The sequence below is a fragment of the Oryctolagus cuniculus genome, chromosome 4, assembly GCF_964237555.1.
Source record: "Oryctolagus cuniculus chromosome 4, mOryCun1.1, whole genome shotgun sequence".
Lineage (NCBI taxonomy): Eukaryota > Metazoa > Chordata > Mammalia > Lagomorpha > Leporidae > Oryctolagus > Oryctolagus cuniculus.
In genome coordinates this window covers 17,259,831-17,275,498 of record NC_091435.1, presented here as the reverse complement: position 1 = coordinate 17,275,498, position 15,668 = coordinate 17,259,831, and the positions used below count along the sequence as shown (strand labels likewise).

General features: G+C 38.2%; 1 long non-coding RNA gene across 1 annotated transcript; it reads right to left on the bottom strand.

Moving 5' to 3' along the window:
• Positions 1 to 207: 207 nt before the first annotated feature.
• LOC127494005 (uncharacterized) lies at positions 208 to 11,046 on the bottom strand. Its single transcript, XR_007924772.2, has 3 exons — positions 9,938 to 11,046; positions 4,870 to 5,026; positions 208 to 808 (listed from the first exon to the last, which is right to left on the bottom strand). It is a non-coding gene; the product is annotated as an uncharacterized lncRNA (long non-coding RNA).
• Positions 11,047 to 15,668: the final 4,622 nt, after the last annotated feature.

The window sequence follows — 15,668 nt, the reverse complement described above, 5'->3', positions numbered from 1 at the left end:
AATTTAACTAATCATATCTCCAGTGACATATATCCAAATAAGATCACATTATGTGGTTCAAAACTTAAAGTTTCATTGCACGTGGTATGGAAAACAATTCAAACCATAGAATGTGCTATAAAATACACACACACACACACACACATATGTAAATCATAAAATTTAACAATTCATGATGTTGTCTTTGCATATTTAGTTGTTCTCAGGTTAAGGCCATGCTACAAATAGATCATGGTCGCTATCAGACAAAAACAACATAGAGTTTGTCTTTGGTGTTGTTCTGGGTCCCCTGACTCTATATTTTCCTCCCTCTTCAATGTCTTTTTCCAGCAGGCTGGATCCTATGTTCACTGATTATCAGCTATTAAGAAGTCATTCTCTGATTTGATCTTTAGATGCTGCCTCTGTCCATACTTCCCTTTAGAAAGAGATTCTAGATCAGTAAACCTTCAAGCTCAGTGAAATGAATATCAATATATGCAACAAATATTTGGAGGAAGCTTGGTGTGTTATGAGGTTTTCACAAGTCAAACAAAGTAAAGTGATGATGACTTTCATAACCTGATCTGACATAGACATAACATGCTAAAAGATATCACAGAATAAAATGGTCATAGATTTGCATCTGTGATTGCCACAACAAGCATGCCCCCCCCCACAAAGTAATACCCACCTTGAATATCAGAAACATAGGGGCTAGTGTTATGGTATTCCAGGTTAAGCCACCACTTGAGATATCAGCATCTGTTATGAGTGCCAGTTGAAGTTCTGGCTGCTCCACTTCTGATCCAGCTCCCTGAGAGTCCACCTGGGAATGCAGCAAGAGATGGCTTAAGTGCTTTGGCCCCTGCTCCTCATGCGGGAAATCCAGATGGAACTGCAGAAGCCGAGTTTCATCCTGGCCCAGTCCTGGCCACTGCAGCCATCTGGGGAGTAAACCAGTGGATGTATGATCTCTCTCTCTCTCTTTCTCTCTCTCTCTCTCTCTCTCTCTGTGTGTCTCCCTCCCTCCATACCTCCCTCCCTCCTTCCCCTCCTCACCCCTCTCCTTCTTTGTAACTCCACATTTCAGATAAATAAATAAATCTTCAAAAATAGTAGGAACTTAGAAATAAAAGCCATTATTCCAAAGGTCTGGGAGTCAAGTGAAACTTTGCTGAGCCAGAATGGACGCCCGCTTCAGGCAGGAATATGTGGTTGGTTTAGTTCTACCTGTGTTTCTTCTGAGTTCCAAAGTTCAAGGGCAAGAAAAGCAAGGTTAGTGTACAGATATGTTTCTCTTTGGCTTCCATCTGCCAATACTTCGGTAGCTAAGATATGTCACATGACTGAATACCCTTCAGTGGGACAGGGAGATATATTCCTACCATGGAGACGAGGGGAGTGAATATTTGCTGAGCACGGAGGAAATTTACCACAGGAAAGATAAGAAGCTTCTATGGTTAATGGTGGGGAAAAGAACTGGAATTATTTATCTTTAGTCTGATGATTGCCTCAGGTCAGCTAAGGATTTCCAGCCCACAGAGTTCTCTGATGAGTTGACAATATATAACAGTGGTGATTAGTCTCCTAGGACTACCACAACAGATACCACAGGCTGGTTGATTTAAATAGCAGAAATTAATTTTCTCACAATTCTGGAGGCTGCAGGCCAAGATCAAAAGGTGGGCAGGGCTGTTTCTTCTGAGAACTTTCCTTTTGGTTTGCAGGTGGCCACTTTGGTCTTTCCTCTGTACCCAAGTCCAACAGTTGCATTGGATTAGGACCCACCCTAATGACTTCATTTTAACTCAATTTCCCCTTGAAAGGCCTTGTCTCCAAATATGGATACATTCAGAAGTCTTGAAGGTTGAGATTTCAACATAAGAAATACAGGCTTTATGATTCTTGACCATAACAGTGGCCAAAAGCAAAGACTCTGGAATCAAACAGAAGTGGGTTTGAAACCTGCATACATCTCCAAGGCTCAATTTTCCCGTCTCTAAGATTGAAGATCATAACATCTCAGCAAATGGTTGTGCAATTGTTTTCAGGAGTAAATAAAATAATTCACACAAATATCATATTATCTGACATAATATAGTAAAACTCACAAGTGATGATGGCTGCTGTTATTATTTTATTATTAAAATATACTAATAAGAAATATTCTATGCACCAGGCATCACAGGCAACAAATATTTAGCAACAAATACACAGAGGCCAGTGCTGTGGCATAGTGGTTGCATAGTGGATAAAGCCGTTGCCTTGGCATTCCATATGGGCACCATTTTGAGTCCCGGCTGCTCTAATTCTGATCCAACTCTCTGCTATGGCCTGGGAAAGTACTAGAACATGGTCCAAGTCTTTGGGCCTCTGCATCCACCTGGGAAACTCAGAAGAAGGTCCTGGCTCCTGGCTTTGGATCGGCACAGCTCCAGCTCCGGCAGTTGCAACCATTTGGGAAGTAAACCAGTGGATGGAATATCTCTCTCTCTCTCTCTCCCCCTCCCTCTCTGCCTCTGCCTCTGCCTCTCTGTAACTCTGTCTTTCAAATAATTAAGTAAATCTTTAAAAAAAAATTAAAAGAGAGAAGCCAATTACAAAGTGCTTACTGTAAGTTACATTACAGGGATGGGGATTTGACCTATTGGTTCTGCATCTCCTAAGGGAAGGCCCAGGATCATGTCATCACTCTGGTCCCAAGTACAGGTTCCTGCTAATGCACCCTTAGAAGCAGTGGTGACCATTCAAGTATGTGGGTTCCTGCCACCCATGTGACAAATCTGAATTGAGCTCCACACCACTGGCTTTGGCTTAGGCCAGGCCTGACTTGTGTGGGCCTTTGCAGAGTGAACTAGCATTTGGGAGATCTCTCTCTCTCTATCTCTACCTCTCATCCTCTTTCCTTCCTTCCTTTTCAAATTAAAAAAAAAGTATGCCACAGCATCAAAGAAAATAATATACCTTAATTTGTGGGCCAAGAGCACCTACTAACTACTATTAAGTCTTTTCATGGTAACTTATTCAGAGGAAAAAGACTAAGAAAACTTCCCTGCAAAGATTTTCTTAACTAGATCACAGACAGTTGTGTGGGTTTTGTAGCTAATGAAACTGGGGCACATGGAAGTTTCGTGATTTTACTGTCAACTTGGAGTTATCGGAAGATAAGCTACTACTGGAATCTGGTCTTTTCCTACAAGTGTGGGTCCCAGCTATAAACTGAACTGACTTTACTTCTGCCTTTGCTTTGATGATCATACACAGCTTGATTGGAAAGTTGCACTCTGTAATTTCACAGTGATTACATGCCCCTGAAGATCATTTTGTAAGTAAATGTTTTGAAACCAAAGATAATCATTGTTATACAACCATAACCCTTTTTCTTATGCCATATTCTCCACCAAGAATTTAACCAAGCTGAAGTTGCACTTCAGAGTCTCCGTAGCTGGCCCGAGGTTCTGCTGCTCTGCGTTTCTGGAGTTCTAATGCCAAGGCTCTATCTGGAGATGAATTACGGTGCTCTGTCCTGCAGGATAACCTCTTCCCTTCCCACTGAGGAGCAAATGTGCAGAAAGCTGCCGCAGCGCTCTCAGCACAGGCGTTGGCAAATATAACAGCTAAGATGAGTCAGAACAGAGGCCTTGCATAATAAGACATTCGAAAGTAGAACATCCTGTCCAGAGCTCTGAAATATGCCCCAGCTATCTGGATATTACAAACGTCCTCTCTTCTGAGAAATTTCTAATTGCTTGGCCACATTATCTCCAGGAACATCTCCAGGTTCAAGAGTTCTCCACTCTAGGTTAATAATTCAGAGATACCCCTACCTAATACCTCTAAGGGCAGCTTGTGATGTTGGCCTTTCTTAGTTCTGTAGTGTTAAAGCACTTTTATAATATTAAACAAGTAAATAGTGCCTCTAGATCTAGGTAATCTACATTTCTTGCATTTTCAAATCTACCTGGGAAAGTAATAAAAATTTAAGTTATGTCCTCTTATAGACTTACAGAATAAATAAATCTTAGTGACATCACACACCACAGCCTATTCCTACTTTGATCAATAGGCTGTGATTTCCTTCCAGCACCCCTAAACCACCACCACAACCATATACAGCCCAGTCTCGAACTAACTTCTAGGAACAATCATGGTGATGCCCTCTCTAGGTAAATAATAGATACATAAATTAGGCTTAATCAATATCTCCTGGGATTTTGAATTTATAGAGCTATGCAAGCTCAGAAAGTAGCACAATTATTTCAGCTACAGTGTCCTGATGAAATTACTAATTAAGCAGTTGTTTGTGCATTTCCTGTATAGTGCCAGTTTTTTAAACATATTCTCCAGATTTCCCTTCAGTGAGCTACCTAGTACCATCATGTAATCAGTTTGTATTACTTTTGTGTGTGTGTGTGCATGTGTGTTCATATATATAACTAGTACCAGTTTCATCATCGTGTCAATAGGCACAGCTAAGTGTTAGTTTTCATAACACACCAAATTTCACTCTACATAAGCTCCCATAGTACATAGAAACATTTATATAAATTATTCCCTATGAATAGACTTCAAGGGCCTATAATTTCTTAAGTTATAACTAATTCAAACAACCTTTGATAATGACCTGTACTAATTCTCTATGCCAAAAAAGAAATATGTATCAAACAAATCCCTCTATAGATTAGCATGCAAACTCGGCCCCACATCCATATTGCTTTACAGATTAAATCACTAATTCTGAATACCTACAGACACCTCAGATATCATGAATATTTTAACAATGGTGAATATGTGCTTTTCCTTTACAGTCATAATAAAAGTTTTGAAATAAATAGCTATAGACTTAATTCTGCAATGGGTAAATCATCCTATTAGGATTTTTGTTACCTTTGACTTTTTCTCTCTTGGCAAAATCCTAGGCTATGAATTCTATCTGATACATGAATTGCAGAGTACATAGTCTTGGGGATGAGATCAGATGTGGCTCTTCTGATGGCTTTACAGGTCATTATTCATCTTGTCCAATATCTCCTTCTCCAGAGGGCTACAGGAAAAAAAGAATCACAAATAAGCTTTTGTTTTTAGTATCATAAAGACTTAAAGTTGAAAAGAATCACAAAAACCATGATATTCTCTAAACCATGCCATATTGGCATCTTGAGTTTTATTAGTCAAGTTATTTTATTCTTACTTATGGTCTATATCTATGTCTAAGTCAAAAACTGAACCTATTAATCAAAGTCTACAGACCTAAAACAGACCTCAAGGAAATACTTAAAATGGGAAAGTGTAAGTTGTAGGTGCAGCAACTATCATGAATTTTGGAGAATTCATTTCACAGAGCACATGAAGGTTAATCCGTTGGGGACACCCTGGTTAATGAATGGGCCAGGTCTTTTATGAAGCAAGACAGAGAGAAATATAGAAGATTTATCTCGAGTCTGTCACTTAACATAGTGTAGTCTTACTAGATTATTTATTAAATAAGAATAAAATTTACAGTTTACTAAAAAAAAAGAGACAGAAAAACCTATGAGATGGTTTCTCTAATAGTTCACAGACGTCATATTTTATGAGTTCATTGGTTTTATTTAGGAAAAATATTCACAAATATACTACGCACACTTCTTTTTCCATAAAATATATTTCAACCAGAAATTAACATTTATATTGGTTTAACTTTTGTTTGTTTTTTAGATTATTCTAACAAGCCTTTGAATTTATAAATTCATGTGTACAATACAGTTTTTTAACTTTCATTTAATGAATATAAATTTCCAAAGTACAGCTTATGGATTATAATGGTTCCCCCCCCCCATAACTTCCCTCCCACCCGCAACACTCTCCTTTCCTGCTCCCTCTCCTCTTCCATTCACATCAAGATTCATTTTCAATTCTCTTTATATACAGAAGATCAGTTTAGTATATATTAAGTAAAGATTTCAACAGTTTGCATCCACATAGAAACACAAAGTGAAAAATACTATTTGAGTACTAATTAAATCATTCAATAGTTATAGCATTAAATCACAATGTACAGCACATTACTGACAGAGATCCTACATGAGGAGTAAGTGCACAGTGACTCCTGTTGTTGACTTAACAAATTGACACTCTTGTTTATGGCATCAGTAATCATCCGAGGCTCTATGGAAGCCTTTTGAGTTCACCAAATCCGATCATATTTAGACAAGGTCATAGTCAAAGTGGAAGTTCTCTCCTCCTTTCAGAGAAAGGTACCTCCTTCTTTGATGACCCATTCTTTCCACTGGGATCTCACTCACAGAGATCTTTCATTTAGGTTTTTTGTTTGTTTGTTTGTTTGTTTGTTTTTTGGATTTCCATGCCTGTAATACTCTCATGGGCTTTTCAGCCAGATCCGCGTGCCTTAAGGGCTGATTCTGAGGCCAGAGTGCTGTTTAGGACATCTGCCATTCTATGGGTCTGCTGTGTATCTCACTTCCCATGTTGGATCATTCTCTCCCTTTTTGATTCTATCAGCTAGTATTTGCAGACACTAGTCTTATTTATGTGATCCCTTTGGTTCTTAGTCCTATCATTATGATCAATTGTGAACAGAAATTGATCACTGGGACTAGTGAGATGACATTGGTACATGCCACCTTGATGGGATTGAATTGGAATCCCCTGGTATGTTTCTAACTCTACTGTTTGAGGTAAGTCAGCTTGAGCATGTCCCGAATGGTACATCTCTTCCCTCTCTTATTCCCTTCTTATTTCAACACTTGAGAATAGCTGTGTATTGATTATAGTATTCAACCAAAAGTATTAAGTAGAACAAACAAAAAAAAATACTAAGAGGGATAACGTATTAAGTTGTTCATCAACAGTCAGGGCAAGGGCTGATCAAGTCACCGTTTCTCATAGTGTTCATTTCACTTTAACAGGTTTCCTTTTTGGTGCTCGGTTAGTTGTCACCAATCAGGGAGAACATATGGTATTTGTGCCTGTTGGCCATTTGGATTTTCTCTTTTGAAAAATGTCTATTGAGGTCCTTGGCCCATGGCTCAAGTGGGTTGTTTGTTTGTTGTTGTGGAGTTTCCTGATCTCTTTGTAGATTCTTGTTATTAATCCTTTATCTGTAGCATAGCTTGCAAATATTTTTTTCCAATTCTATCGGTTGCCTCTTCACTTGCCTGACTGTTTCTTTTGCAGTACAGAAACTTCTCAATTCCAAGGACGTTAAAGATCTCTATGATGAGAATTACAAAATCTTAAAGAAAGAAATAGAAGAGGATACCAAAAATGGAAAAATCTTCCATGCTCATGGATTGGAAGAATCAACATCATCAAAATGTCCATTCTCCCAAAAGCAATTTATAGATTCAGTGCGATACCAATCAAGATACCAAAGACATTCTTCTCTGATCTAGAAAAAATGATGCTGAAATTCATATGGAGACGCAGGAGACCTCAAATAGCTAAAGCAATTTTGTACAACAAAAACAAAGCCAGAGGCATCACAATACCAGGACATAGTACAGGGCAGTTGTAATCAAAACAGCATGGTATTGGTACAGAAACAGATGGATAGACCAATGGAACAGAATAGAAACACCAGAAATCAACCCAAACATCTACAGCCAACTTATATTTGATCAAGGATCTAAAACCAATTCCTGGAGCAAGGACAGTCTATTCAATAAATGGTGCTGGGAAAACTGGATTTCCATTTGCAGAAGTATGAAGCAAGACCTCTACCTTACACCTTACACAAAAATCCACTCAGCATGGATTAAAGACCTAAATCTACGACCCGACACCATCAAATTATTAGAGAACATTCGAGAAACCCTGCAAGATATCGGCACCGGCAAAGACTTCGTGGAAAAGACCCTAGAGGCACAGGCAGTCAAAGCCAAAATTAACTATTGGGATTGTATCATGTGTATAATATATTTTAATTGTGTTATTTCTGTGTCATTTACTTCTATTTTAGCTTGCCTTTGAATTAATATTTATATCTCAATTTTCTTGTGAATATAAACCAAAGATGGTATTTATGGAAGCTATTTAATAAAATATGTCAGTTACTGCTAAATAAGTAATGAAGATCATAGCATCATGTAAATAGTGGGACTATCAATATTATGGATTAAAATCTGATACTTGGCTTCAGACATGTAAGACACAATTTTTTAATGATTACATGGAGTGGTGCATCCTTTAACACTGAGACATGTTCTGAAAAATGCACTGTTAGATACTTTTGGTGTTTTGCAAACCACAAATGTGCTTACACAAACAGGTGACTACAACATCACTAGGCAATATAATCTATAAAATATGTAATTTTTCATATACTGAAATGTCATTATGTGTCTCTTGAGTATGTATTCTGGCATACATACTCATATGCATGAATTTCAATTTTGTTTACAACAAAATAAACTGATCTTTTAAATTCCATTTTTCTATGAACTTTTTTGAGAAAATCAAAGGAAGGCGGCCTATGCAAAGCATTCTTCCATTTCCTACTCACTCAGCAAATTTCCAACCAATGGAGCTTTATTTGTAAGAAGTATTGGTTGAGTTCAAGCCAGACTCAGTTTTCAACTGGGTAATGGTCTCCAATGGATCACTATATGTTAGTAAAGTAGGCTAAATCATGGTTGCCTCAAAGATGTCCATATCCCTGGAAGCTGTGTCTATATTACTTTAAAAGACAAAATATTCCTTGCATATGTGATTAAATTAAAGATCTTAAAACGTAGAGTGATATAACCCAGGTAGATCCCATGCAATCACAAATATCCTTACAAAAAGGAGGCCAGATTATTAGCAGATGTGATGAGAAAACAGAATTGAGAAAGGGGCAGAGTTCTGAAGATGTTACAGTGTTGATTCTGAACACGGAGAAAATGCATGAGCCAACAAATGTGTGTGTCTCTGAAGCTTAAAAATAAGGAAATAGATCATCCTATACAACTTCCAGAAAGAACCAGCCATCCAGCATCTCAACTTGAACCCAGTGAGAGTGACTTTGCACTTTTGACCTCTTGAACCATAAGATGATAAATTCATGTTAAGTCACTAAATTGGCAGTGATTTGTCACAACAGGAATAAGGAACTGATGCCACTTAGGTTGGGGTGGAATAGAACTCAAAGCTTGTCCTCTTCCATCCCCCACCTCCATGAGAAGACTCTTATCTCTGTCCCTTGATGAAGGATTTGGCTATGTGAGCCTTGACCAAGAAGATGTTAGTGAAGGAAGCATCTAGAATGTGACCAAGTTTTCTGTGTAATTGGTCTTGCTGTCTTGCACCACTGTCATTACTGTGAGAAGAGCTGACCACAGTAAGGTTCCACTCCTTTAGCCAGGACTCTAGCACAAAAAGGCATGCAACAGACTGCCCCAGTAAAGTCCAGCTGTACTATCCCATCAAACAGCCTGAATCAGCCACCCCACAAGATAAGCCATATATCCTTAAAATCAATGAGTTTTGGAAAACCCCTAACTTTGAGGGCCATCACCGACACAGCATTTTGGTGGCAATATTTGAGGGGTACACATATCATCCTTAAGCACAGGAAATGACACCTTCAAGGTACGTGTCTCCCCTTCCTTCTAATCCATGAAGACTGAGTACACAATGCCATATGCCTAACGAAGTTCTCTCTTGGGCTGCACAATCCTCATAGGTAAGCTACAGCTGAGACACTGCAGTTCCTGGAGAGGACCACAGTCTCCACAGGAGCAATGCCATGGGGATGGGAGCTCAGTTTCCCCAAAGCTATGGGCATCTCTATGTTAGGTTACCTGTCACTCTTGTTGTCAGCCTTCTAGAGAATGTTTTTGTAACTGAGTTAGAAGGGTTTTTTTTTTTATTCCTGAAGGTAGAATATAAAAGAAGCTTAAAGTGCTAATGTACATTTAAATATGGCACTTTTAACATTTTCTAGAGTTCTCAGTTGTAATAAGGAAATACATACAGGGGTTGGTGCTGTGGTGTAGTGGGTAAAGCCACTGTCTGCAGTGCTGGCATTCCATACTGGTGCTGGTTTCAGTTCCAGTTGCTCCACTTCCAATCCAGCTCTCTGCTGATGGCCTGGGAAAGCAATAGAAGATGGTGACTTTTTTTTTCAGTAACCCATGTGTTTTCCTAGTGCTGTGGTCTTCCTACACCTTTCTACTCTAAGGCTGGTGAGATTCAGAGGTTTGGAGTCCTCCTGCAGTTACATCGTCAGTGTGGCATACACAGGAGTAGAACCTGGTCTCCTAACACTCGTGGTGCAGTTCTTTACCCTGCAGATGATCTTGCTTGCCCATAAGTCCCAGAATAAAGAATAAGGAAACATCTTGATCATCACAACTGCCTTAAGTAGTGACAGTAAATTATATTTATCAGCTACCATTTTTCCAGAGTCACAAAATAAAATTTGACCTTGTTTTCAGATAACCCCAAAAGGCTTTGCAGTTTAAACTTTGATGTCTGTCCCTTATTTCTCCCTAATCTGCCTCTTCTGTTGTCATGTGGAAACCTCATCTGGTACACACTGTGTTCATGTTGACTTACCTTGTAATCAATTTTCATTTTTCAATCTAAAAGCAAAGTTTCTGGGGGTAAATGAGGTTTTTCACTCTTTTCATGGCAATGATTTTTAGAAAAATAAATGATAGCAGCTTCCATATTTATATTTCTCAACAAACTTGTCATCAAAAGTTTTCAAAGAGTCCTTATTAATTACTTTCAGCCATTCCTTCCATGCAAATAAGGAGACCTTGAAATGATTGAGCTGTGGTGGAGTAAATGGCAAAATTGAAAATAATATTGCAGTTTTTCAAAGAATTGAGGGGGTCCTTCAATAATTTCTGCATACTAGGGGATCAGCCATTTCTGAAGAGGGACAGAGGAATAAAAGTCATCTTATGTTCAAAGCAGAAAAAAAAAAGGAAAAGAAGTGGGGGCTGGGAAGAGGAGTATCATCTTTGAACAGATTTAGGAAAAGAAATTTATATTTAATAGTTTATCATCTACTGATTTTAATCTAGTGGATATTTCATGAACATTTTACTGAAATCAATAGGTAATAAGCAGTGGAGAAAATTAAAATTGGAAGTTAAATCCTTCCATGTGTGTGTGTGTGTGTGGATATGTCCTTGCATGTGTTTTCTTTGAATGGACAAACCAGCTTGTAATGTCTTTCATCTGAAACCTGCCTTGGCACGAGATTGCCCTTATAGAACTCAGGATAAACTACTTAGGTGGGATTTCTGGATTGTTTGCTGGAAATGTGATTGCAATCTGCCCTTGATTTCCTGTGTAATCTTGAAAACTTAATCTCTGTACCCTGTTTCCTCATCAGTAACTTTATTCAAATGTGTTTGGGGGTGGGATGGGGTAAGCGGTCAATAGGAGGTCAAAGCACAAAGAGGGAAATACAAGGGATCCTTTTTTAAAAAAAGAATATTAATGAGATGGTCTGAATATCTCATCAAGCCTGAATGGGCCACACAGCTTTGCTGAGAGAAGTCATCCTCAAAAGTAAGAAAAAAGATTTTGCAGGTGCATAAATCTATATACTCCAAAACCATTGTAATTCTTCTTTAAACTTAGGCTCCAAAGAAGATATAGAATTCAGGATGAATGGCATGTGTTGCACATATCCATGAGATTCTCATCTACTGAAACCATGAAGCAATGAGCCTCAAAGAAGGGGAGCAGGAGTTGGAATCTAATTCAAACCATGTTAGTTTTCTTAATGTGACCATGAAACAATGATTTTTCTTTTAATGTTTATTGTTTTTAATTTTTTAAGATAAACAAATTTCATGTATTTCATATAAATCAATTTAGGAACATAGTGATACATCCCACCCCACCTCTCTCCCACCCATGCGCCCACACACTTCCTCCTCCTTCCTCTCTGATTCCCTCTCTTAGTTTTTGCAATGATCTATTTTCAATTCCCTTTATACTCATAAGTTTAACTCTACACTAAGTAGGAGTTCAATGAATAGAAATAAGAAAAAAATTGTTCTTCAATAGCAAAGACAAGAGTTGTAAACAATCATCAAATCTCAAAATACATTACATTTTAGGGACTCTATCAGTTACCACAGATCAGAGATAACATGGTACTTGCCTTTTGGGGGCTGCTTATTTCACAGTAAATATCCATTTTGTTGCAAAAGACAGGATTTCATCCTTTTTTAAGGCTGAGTTGTATCCAATATGCTCCTTATCAAGTCATCAGTTGATGGACATATGGGTTGATACCATATCGTAGCTATTATGAAATGAGCTGCAATAAACATGGGGGTACATATAACTCTTTCTTATGCTGATTTCATTTCATTTGGGTTAAATTTCCAGGAGTGGGATGACTGGGTTATGTAGTAGATTTATTTTCAGATTTCTGAGGTAGCTCTGTATTGTCTTCTACAATGTCTGTACTAGTTTACATTCCCATCAACAGTGGATTAGGACACGTTTTTCCCCACATCCTTGCCAGAATTTTGTTTGTTGGTTTCTGTAAGAGAGCCATTCTAACTGGAGTGAGGTGAAATCTTATTGGGGTTTTTATTTGCATTTCCCTGTAGGCTAGTGTTCCTGAGCATATTTTCAGAAACAATTATTTTCAACTCTAACTTTACATTGCAATCTTTTCTAGGTCTTTTAAGAAACATAGATATTTGGAGTGCACACCTAAACTGCTGAATCAAAACTGAATCAGAATTTCTAGGCATATTCTTAAGTCTACACAGAAAATTTTAACAAGCAGCCAAAATGTGAAAAAAAAATTCAGAACTGTGTGATTACGATTGTTTTGGAAGACATACAGAGCATTGTAATCATGGACTACTACTTTTCCTTGCTTGTTTCTGAAACACTAAGTAGACACAGTATTATTTTAGTTGTGTTGAATTTTTTAATAGGTATTTCCCTATCTGCCATGGTCACAAATGCTACTTCATATTTCAATTCCTTTTCACCCCACCGATAGCTCAATAGAAACGTAACCCTTGAAAATACCTTCCTCTGACTCAAGATTTCTCTCCCTTGGCACTACTGATATTTCAGGTCAGATAATTCTATATTATTCAGTCTGTCCTGAGCATGGTAGGATTTGTGACAGTATCCTGTCCTCCTCCCACTGGATGGTAATACTCATAGCATATCACTTCACTTTGGCTGCGACAACTAAAATATCTCCCATCATTACCAAATGTCTCCTTGAGGGACAAAATCAGCTTCAGTTGAGAATGGTCTCTGTTTGAAAAGAAGAGCCACATCATAACAATTGAATTGCATTAAATATTTCTTACCTGCTAAGATTTCCTGTAAGTGGCTCCCTCAGATTATTGAAAAAAGGACCCTAAGGAACTGTTCCAGTGTCAATAGGATTTAGTTAGTTCTCCATAACAATGAGTTCTTTTTACTGGTTCTGTCAATTGGTGGCATCCAGTTCTACTTGTACTTTTTTTTTCTTTTTTTTTCTTTTTGATAGGCAGAGTTAGACAGTGAGAGAGAGACAGAGAGAAAGGTCTTCCTTCCGTTGGTTCACCCCTAATGGCCACTAGGACCGGCGCGCTGCGCCGATCCAAAGCCAGGAGCCAGGCACTTCCTCCTGGTCTCCCATGTGGGTGCAGGGCCCAAGCACTTGGGCCATCCTCCACTGCCTTCCTGGGCCACAGCAGAGAGCTGGACTGGAAGAAGAGCAACTAGGACAGAACCAACGCCCCAGCTGGGACTAGAACCCGGTGTGCCGGTGCCACAGGCAGAGGATTAGCCTAGTGAGCCACGGCGCCGGCCCCTACCTGTACTCTTACAGCCCTTACTGTCTCTGCCACCATAACATACATACATACTGCTCCATCCCACCAACTCTAGCATAACAAAGCAACTGCTAGAATCATTCTTTTCCGTCCGTGAACCTCTCCTGTGAACTCCACTCCGCAAGTCAGGTCCACCTGAGAGAACTAACTGCTGGGGCCTCAGTGTCAAGCTTCACTATGACCTTGGCTCATAAATCTGGCAGACCTATAAAAAGTAAAATTATTATTTTCATTGTGGCTTTTCATTTACCATAATGTCCCCTAATCAATAGCAGTAAGAGATTTCTTTTTTGCAGTCCTAGATAGATAGGTACCATCTGGAACAATGAAGCTATTGGAAACACTAGAGAGATTTGCTAAATCTATGGCAGAAGCAGATACCTTGAAAGCCAACATCACACATAAACTCAACTTGGGACCAAAATTACTCACAAGAGGCAGGGAGGAAAATGAGAAACAGAATTTTTAACTGACAAAGTTTAAATACTAAGTTTTATATTTATATATAAAATATATAAATTCAAGAAGATTAGTTAACTTAAATTGGAAGATAAAATTTTCCTTAGCTGGAAGGATGCTAGCATAGTGAATCTTGGGTATAGAGAAGCTATTTTGAAAGTTACATATTTGCTACAAAGTGAACTTTTATAACTGTGGTAACTGTTTAATAACAATTTCCCTTCACTGAATAAGCAGACTGGATTCCAGGGCCACTTTTTTTTTTTTTTTTTTTTGTCTCCAAGATTGGTAAAAGCACTTAATACTTTTGAGTTGACAAAGTGCTTCCTTCCTAATTATTTCAGGGATCATCTCAATAATTATTTCAATAATCATCTCCACTTTGATTTTGAGAATCAGACAAGAAAGATGAAGTAGTTTTCCCAAAGTTAATAAATGATAGCCCTTTGACTAACATACTAATCTTGATTCTCAGCATGGTGTACACTGCAACCTGGCAGTTAAGTATTCCAAATTTTCTTTAGTTGACAGAATTAGTTTTACGAATGCCTTAGATTATAAGTTAATCAAATCAGGGGAGCACTTGTCAATGTTGGTTCATTTGCTGTTGATTGATATTTTACAGAGCAATATCAAAAGTGGCACAGGTGGAAGTTAGATCATTGTGAGATTTTCAGAATGTTGTTGTTGGCTTCAAAACAATTCTTTTTCTTTTACTCAGCACCACTTTCTCTTGCCAGATTCCTGGTTTGGCCTTCTTTGCATTCTGTATTATTTTGTTCTACTCTGCTTCCCTGGGATAAGCCTCAGCATGCACAGAAAAGTCTCAGTGGGAACTTTAGAGCCCGGTACTGATTGGGAAGCCATCTCACCTCTTCCCCTAAGCGTCAGCATGTAATGGAATCATTGGCACTCATGCCCAAATGTGAACATGGGTTGAATTTTATATTCCACTCTAATGACTACAAGCAAATACCTGTCATTCTTCTTCCTGTCCTCACCCTTCCCAAGGATCTATAAAAAGGGAGGGGACAGGTGGGGTTTTCCCCTTTTCATAAATCATATTTCCTGGAGTTTACTATTATTTCAAAGGGAAATAATCTACTAATTGACAATTAATATATGAAGTGATCTTTTCACAGAAATTTCCCAGTGCTTTCTGGTAAATAGAAATATTTTCCAAATGTATTATAGGGAAGCAGAACATCCCTACTGAGTTCTCTTCTAATTCAGGAATATTTAGGTCATCATCTCCTGTGATTCTGATACAAAAATTTCCATCCAATATAAATGGCAACTGCTTAATATTAGCTAGGACTAAAAAAATTCTGAGACAAAATACAATTAGTGCCCTATTTTATTAGCTGGATATTATGCTCATTCTTTCACTGTTAAACTTAAGTTTAGTGAATTTTGCCAAAAGCA